The sequence below is a fragment of the Gavialis gangeticus genome, unplaced genomic scaffold (genome assembly GCF_001723915.1).
Source record: "Gavialis gangeticus isolate Ggan-Ray unplaced genomic scaffold, GavGan_comp1, whole genome shotgun sequence".
Lineage (NCBI taxonomy): Eukaryota > Metazoa > Chordata > Crocodylia > Gavialidae > Gavialis > Gavialis gangeticus.
Window position 1 is genome coordinate 42,476,446 of NW_017729027.1, and position 7,758 is coordinate 42,484,203.

A 7,758-nucleotide genomic window follows, 5' to 3' on the forward strand; every position below is an offset into this window, starting at 1 on the left:
GGCTCTTTAGCCTGGAAAAGCGCAGGCTCAGGGATGATCTGATGGCGACCTATAAGTTTATCAGGGGTGACCACCAGTATCTGGGGGAACATTTGTTCACCAGAGCACTCCAAGGGATGATGAGGTTGAACAGTCATAAACTACTCCAAGACCATTTCAGGCTGGATATAAGGAAGAATTTCTTTACTGTCTGAGCCCCCAAGGTCTGGAACAGCCTGCCATTGGAGGTGCTTCAAGCACCTACTTTGAACACCTTCAAGAGCAAATTGAATGCTTATCTTGCTGGGATCCTATGACCCCAGCTCACTTCCTACCCTTTGGGTGGGGGGCTGGACTCAATGATCTTCTGAGGTCCCTTCCAGCCCTAATGTCTATGAAATCTATGAAATATGAAATCTATGAAACCACCACCCGCCTTGAGTGCAACACAGCCCAACACCCCTGCTGGGAACCACCCAGCCCCAGGGGCTGAAGTGAGTGGGGCCTCAATCTGCCCCCCTCTGCTGGTGGTGAGGGAGGGAGTGGGGCTGGGGCAGAGGCAGGTGCTGCAGAGCCGGGACAGGGTGTGGGACAGAGGGTGTGGCTCCTGTTGCTATGGGCTGCTGCTTTGGGCTGGAGCTGGGGGATGCACCACGCTCTTCTCGGTGGGGGGATTGGGCCACCCTGCACTCGGGTTGGTGACAGTGCTGGGAGTGTAGGAGGGTGGCTACAGTCCCCCCTGTAGTCCCCTCCCAGCACCACCACTGCCCGCCCCGAAAGCAGCCGGGCACAACCCCCACTGGGAAGAGCCCAGCATGGCCCCCAGCCTCAGCCTGCAGTGTCAGCCCTTAGCAAAAGGAGCCATATCCTGCATCTGGTGCCCAACAGCCAGGGTGAGAAGTGGCAGAGCTGGGAAGGAGGCTATGTGGAGGGCTGCAGCCACCCCAGAATTCACCATAGCCCCCCCCTCCAGCCCCTCTCCCAGTGCTGCTGCCACCCACTCCAAGCACATCATGGCCCAGCGCCCTGCCAGGAAGAACCCGGTTCCAGGGGCTGGGGTGAGTGGGGGTCCCCCCGCCCGTGGCCCTTTCCCCTCTCCCCACAGAGACTTACCTGCTGTCAATCACATAAGAGTGAATTTACCTTGCATATAACAAAATTGGGATATAAAAAGGGTCATCACATAAGAGCAAATTTGCATATAGAGAACCTGCGTAAAGTGAGGGAAACCTGTATTTGACAATTTTGCAGACCTATTAGTAGTGAAAGTGACAAGAACATCAATTACACAAAGTTGTGGAAAGGTTTGTTTTCCATTCACAGGATTTTTTTTAAAGGTTATGATCTAAATCCACCAACCAAAAACCATGGTTTGTCATTTACTATTTATCCTATTGAAGATTCATAACTCTCCCTATGCACTGTTTAGGGAACCTAAGGACCCTATTAAGGTTCTGGAGTCTACTGCTAGGGCCAGATGTCTAACTTGTAAGTGTTGCAATGCCTACTTTTAGGTATTTGTGCTATTTTGAGGGGAGTAGGGGAGTAATTCTTTTTTCCTTGGGGAGGGCAAATCTAGCCCTAAGTGCTTGGATTATTGAGTGCATAGAACTCTATAGGCTTCTGATAATGTAAGTATAAGGATTTCTATCCGGGCTACTTCTTTTGATAAGAACCCTTAAGGAATATCACTGAATTATAACACGTGCTACTGATTCTGGCCATATTTGGTGACATCTTAATAGCAAGGATTTAAGTTAAACATGCAAGGAATTATTTTATTTCAGAAAAAATAAACACATATTTTAATATTTGTTAAAATAGAGTGAAAATAAAATATTGAGGCCTGGGATATTTTCTGAGTGATAGTGAAAACTATTTTTTTCTTGAAGACATTCATTTTCATATATAGAACACAGAAATAAAAAAAAAGTCCATATTTCTAAATATAGATACAGTACTGGGCCAAATTCACCACTGATTAAACTTAAATCATGAGGAACTTCAACTTTCAGGAATTTCTTGCAATATTTTTTCAAAACATGACATATTAGTCAAATTACTGCATGATTGACTCTGTTTTATTTATTTAAATATTCTTTGTGGCATATATCACCATAACTGCATTTGCATGTAAGGTATTTTCATACAGTATTTATGAATATATTTTGAATAAACCTCAATTTCTCTCTCTTATGAGAAGAGGGAAATTGGGAAAGCACTCCTGTAGAAGCAGGAAAATATTTTTGATGATGAATATTTAAACAATTGAAGTTGTATCTCCATTTCTAGGTAGTAAGTAGGTTTTCAGCTTGCATTGATTATCTTTTGTTTGGAGAAAGTGTATCTTGCTGCAATGCAAAACAATGGATATAATTAAGTTTAAAGACCAATCCATTATTCACTGTATGAATGCACATAACTCAGCTGGAAGTGTTCATGAATGAGTACAAGTGAATCTTTGTCCTGGAGGCTGTAAGTCTCTTCTAATCCTTGACCTGAGAAATATAGAGACCATTGATTGAATTGGACAATTTTCTCAGACTGCTCTTAGCCATTTTATCAAGCATGTGGGAAGCTGAGAGTCGCTTCAGTGAACTTAAGAGTTTAACAGCATTGACATTCTCTCAGATGATAAATGACCAAATACCATTTTAGTTAGTTCTTTTAATCAAACTTTATGCCAAAATGCAAGTGTGTTTGCTGTTAATATTACTTTATTCAAGCTAATAATGCTGATATATCTTGTTTGGACACTGCTGGTATTATCAGGAAAGCAGTAGCAGCAGGAATACCTCTTTCCACTACTAGCATTATTGGGAGAGACATGAGCAACACATAATTGGACTGACTATAACTGGAGCAGCACCAGGAGGTACAGCTATAATTAGTAGTTTGAACTATCGCAGTGATAACTTTGAACCTAAGGAGTAGAAAGATCATCAACAATATTCCTGTATAAGAGAGGGGAAAAGGAAACAAAGTGGGTAGTTAACTGTGAAGCTTAAGTGGAAGAAAAGTAGTAAAGGGAAATAATTAGAGAGGAAGTGACAGGTGAAGATGCTAAGATCAGGGTGCCGTGATACACTATGCAGCTTATCATGACTGGCATAACAACAGATTTGTTTTGGTGCAGTTTGTGGGAGGGTGAAGATAAAATGGAATATTATACATATTTTATTCTGCAGCATGACATGCAATAAGGAGGATTGCCTAAGAAATATAATACTGTTACTTTGGTAGAGTGGAAGCAATGAGTCCCTGGCAGAGCTGTTTTGCTGATAAAATGAATTAAGCATTCTTTAAGTGACAGAGAACCAAATTCTGCTTCTACTTCAATAGAAACTCCTGAATTCAAAGAGGTTCCTCCAGTTTTCCTGTTATTTAAGGAGAACAGAATTAGGCCTGGCTATGTTTTAAAATTTGAGCCCTTATTTTTGCCATTCTTAAAACAGAGGCTGAGATTTTGGCACCAAAAGAAAAAGCTGAAAAAGAGCCTCTGTAAACACTGAGAAGAAATTAAAATGAAACCCACTGCATCCCAAGCCAATCCTTTAGCTACTCTGCTGCAAGGCAGAAACAAATTGAAAGAGAGTTTCTGTTGGGGAGCTCAGGAAATTTTGCCCAAAGTTTGTTGTGAACAGAAAAAAAAAAATTACAAAACAATTGGGAATAGGGGGCATGGCAATTTTTAATAAGTAGAAAAACACAGTGGGAGTTCAACTTTTTACCAGTTTTTGAGTACAGACAAAGGCTTCCCAGCTGTCAAATTGTATTCACCATGAAAATTTGGTGGTAGGATAGTAAAAAAGAAAAAGCCAATGTGAATATTGTGAATGAAGTGTTTTGTTTTGTCACATTCTTCTAGTTCCACTTGTGTGTGAAGTTTGGCATATTCCAGATGGGAGCAAACACAATTGAAATAGACTAAGGAGCAAAGCGAAACACATTCATCACTTCATAGTACTTATTTTGCCTCATTATAATCATATTCAAAACACTATGCTGTAGTTTAATTTAAACATATCAAATGTGACAGCTCTGAAATAATGAAAACAACTCTGCTTTCATGGTTATGGTACCATGAAAATGCATGGTGAAATTAATCATTTATAATGAAGCAGGTTAATGACAAAACGAGTTAAAAATGTGTTTCTTTTTTCATATATATTTAATAGGCTCCAAATAAAGACCATCCTTTCCTTCCTTATATCAATGTTGCTTTGCTTCTTACAACTGAATATAGAAATGGGGCAGAGTTTTTTATTTCAAGTCCAGTTTATCATAAAAACTGACCTCTTACTGTTTACAGAAGTGTAGGATCTAAAAACTTCAGGTAAAATCCTGTTTCACTTTTTGGCACCTAAATCAAACTTACAGAGCTGGGCAAGTATGATTTTTGGCCTTTAGTCACAGTTTAATATAGTTGTACCTATGAAGCTGTCCTGTTCTACCCTTCCTCATACACTCAAAATGCTGTATTATAGCCACATAAACTCAGGGTTGGAATAGTATTGCCCAACTGCAAGTGTAATGATGTGTGAGCCCCTGAAACCTCAGTCAGAGAAAAGCATAAGTAGCCTATGTTTTACACCATAGGAGGAAAACTCACCCACTTCTTTATCCAGTAATTAGGTCACTTTCCTAGGGTGTGGAAGGCTCAGTTCTAGCATCACTACCCAGAAAGTGTTTGTAACTCACTTTCTCCCTTCCTTATAAAGGGCTCTGACCACCAGACTGTGGGCTGGGAATTTCCTGGAGTACATTCCAGGTGTCTTTTTGAAGCTGGCCCACTGGGCAGTCAAGATAGGAAGAAATATGGGGTTAGGAGCAGAACAAGCCATAGCGAGCTAGACATTACTGTTAACGGGTGGAGACTCTAGGTTCTTATCCCAAGGATGCAACAACTATTTCACTATGCAATATTAAATGCATAGTGCATAAATGCCATTAAGACTAGGGACCAGATACAATGGCTAAGTAGCAGGGGCTAAATTTAAATAATGTTGTGTGCTCCCAGCAACTGTTTAAAACAAACATTATTTTTAAGAATGTAAAAGCATAACTTTTTTTTAAGTGCCATGGGCAAATATAACACCTTTCCAGGTTTACTGATTTATTCAGATGTCTAGGAGTTAGCCCCTGCAGATTGCTAACCATTTTAAAACCAAGCTAGAAAATAAAATTCAATTCCTCCAGATTTCTTTCTTGTTTTTTCAGGAAAGGGGGAGGATGAGATGTTCAGCAGATCAGCAGCCATCCTGGTTTTCTCTGATCTCAAAATCAATCCCCAATTTTCAGTTTTAAAACAGTAACCCCAAATCCACATTTTTCCACGATTAAAATGAAACACCACTATATATATAGAGTGGTGTTTCATTTTAATCGTGGAAAAATGTGAGCCCTGGATGCCAGCCAAAAGGCTGGCAGGGAGCACTAGTCCAGGAGACAGCTGTCCCCTGGCAGCAGGGAGTTCCTGGCCCCAGCCCCCAGCTCACTGTTAGCTGCCCCACTGGCAGATTGGGACAGAGGGATGGGACTTACCGCACCCATGCACCCTTTACCCCACCCTCCACAGTTGTAGGGCAGACGCTGTTCTTTGCTAAGCTCCATGAGTGCAAAGCTGGGTGGGGAACAGGCTGGGGAGCCAGAGAGCATGGAGTTGGATGGGGAACAGGTTCCCCAGGCCTGCCAGCATGGAGCTCCCAGCACCAGCTCAGGCTGGGAAATAAGGATTTCCCAGCACCACAATCATGGAGCTGGCGCTGGGAGATAAGGACCTCCCAGTGCCAGCCCTGCTGTCGCAGAACTGGAGCTGGGAGATAAGAGTCTCTCATCCTTCACACCCCAAATTGCAATCTTGGAGTCGGGGGTTTGGAGCTTCCTGCTGCCAGGGCAGGTGGACATAGTCCTCATCCCAAAGCCTGCCCTGGCAGCAAGCAGCTCCTGTGGGTAGGGAGCAATTTCTCACACTCTGGTGGCTGGCTGATGGGGAAAAGATTTGCTCCTGGTCAGGCATCTACATGAGCGCTAATGCTAAATCTGTAATTGCAAGTAAATTTGTTACTTGCATTTGCAGGTAGCAAATTTACTCACAATTAGTGAGGTTTACTACACAGTAAGCATGTGTACATGTAGATGCACATGCTTACTGTGCAGCAAATTATGCTACTGCACAGTAAAACATCTTATGTAGTTGCACCCAGTGGGTGGAAAAGAAATTAAACTTTGTGAGGTTGAATAAAGTTGTCTGGGGTGGGAGGGTTAAACAAACAACAAGAGTGCTAATAGGTTGGAAGCTCAAGGAGAATTGTTAATGAAGGATATTGTCTCTTTCAGAGAAGGAAATTGAAGATATTTCTCAAGCACTTTTATTTGTAGCAATTATTCTCCAAGGTGTGAATAGGGAATAAGGTTTATTCTGCCTGGTACTAAGCAATCTGGTGTGGACCAACAAAGCATTAAACTATGTGCTTAACTTTACGTACATGAGTTGATAGAGTGACTTTAATAATAATGTTAAGTAAATAAATAAAATTAAGTTAATCAAATTAAATAATAGTAAAAATGGGATGATGCAAACATGCTAAGAATTCAGGGAAAGGAGGCGAATATTTTTCATGTAGCACTGATTAGAAGTTTCTAACTGATCGATATTCACTGACTTTTAACCAATTAAACCCAGGTTTCATGTCTTCTGCTGGTGCTTTACTGCAGGGTCCAAGAAGATTTTTTTGCTTTCTTTCCTGAAAGTCTAGCTTACCTTCCTCTTTAAACATTAAAGAATGGCCATAAGTTGAGATGGGTGTTTTGATGTCCTTAGTGGTCCTGAGAAAATTTCAGGTTCCTGGTGTTTCTGCTCACATGCTGCAGGTCAAATGAATTAACAGATTGAGGGTCAAAAAGCAATAGTTGAGATTAAAAAGGAGTCTTTTTTTCTTTTCCTGCAGCATGGGGTATGACCTACTTTTTGGGACCACTATAGCTACTATTGCAGGTATTCAAGGAATTTGGCAATGCCATGCATCTCTTCTAATCTCTTCCTATGGCACACTATATGTTTTTAGACTTTTGAATTTGTACCAAAGATCAGGTGAAAAACCTGCTCTGATTGCCTCTAACTGTAACTTGCCACTAGAAGCTTGGTGAGCAAGAGCAGGGCTAGGAGCTAGAGAAAGGACAGACTTGCTGCTCCTGCTGGCCACAGTGAATGCTACAGCCCTGGAGTGCCTGGCAGCTGTGTTGTCTCCCATTGCCACTCACACCCGCTGCTAGTCCTGGAACAGCTGATGTTAGCAGTGCTGGGGAGGCAGTGCCCCCTTACTCAGACTGGCTCACTCTGCTCCTAGTGGGAGCAAGTGATGGTGGGAGGTATTGCAGCCACCAGGCACAATGACTCCAGGGGGCCAAGGTGCTGTGCCTGGCCCCTTTGTGCCCCAACATCCCTTTTCATCCACTGTGTTCTGGGATGCTGGAGTATTTCAACTTGAGCAGGAAATCTATGGAGAGTGTCCACAAGTTAATGGAACAGGCCAAAATTAGGCAGATTAGAGATAAACCTGCCCTGGAGTGGTGTAATGTTAAGCCAAATAATGAGTGCTTTAAGCCACTCAAAAGTTGTTAACATGTAGCCAGTTCAGGGATTCAGTGCTCCAGAACCTGCCTTAACTTGCCGTGTAACAAGACCCTTAGTGTTTTATACAGCTTGCTTGGAGTGCTTTGGGGCATGAGAAGGTGAATACCACTGATACCACTGCAGACCCTCTATATATATATATA

The 7,758-nt window shown here is 42.1% G+C and overlaps 1 protein-coding gene across 1 annotated transcript in view; it reads left to right on the forward strand.

Moving 5' to 3' along the window:
- CSMD1 (CUB and Sushi multiple domains 1) overlaps positions 1-7,758 on the forward strand; it is a 2,474,714-nt gene that overhangs the window by 2,279,899 nt on the left and 187,057 nt on the right. The window lies entirely within an intron of this gene.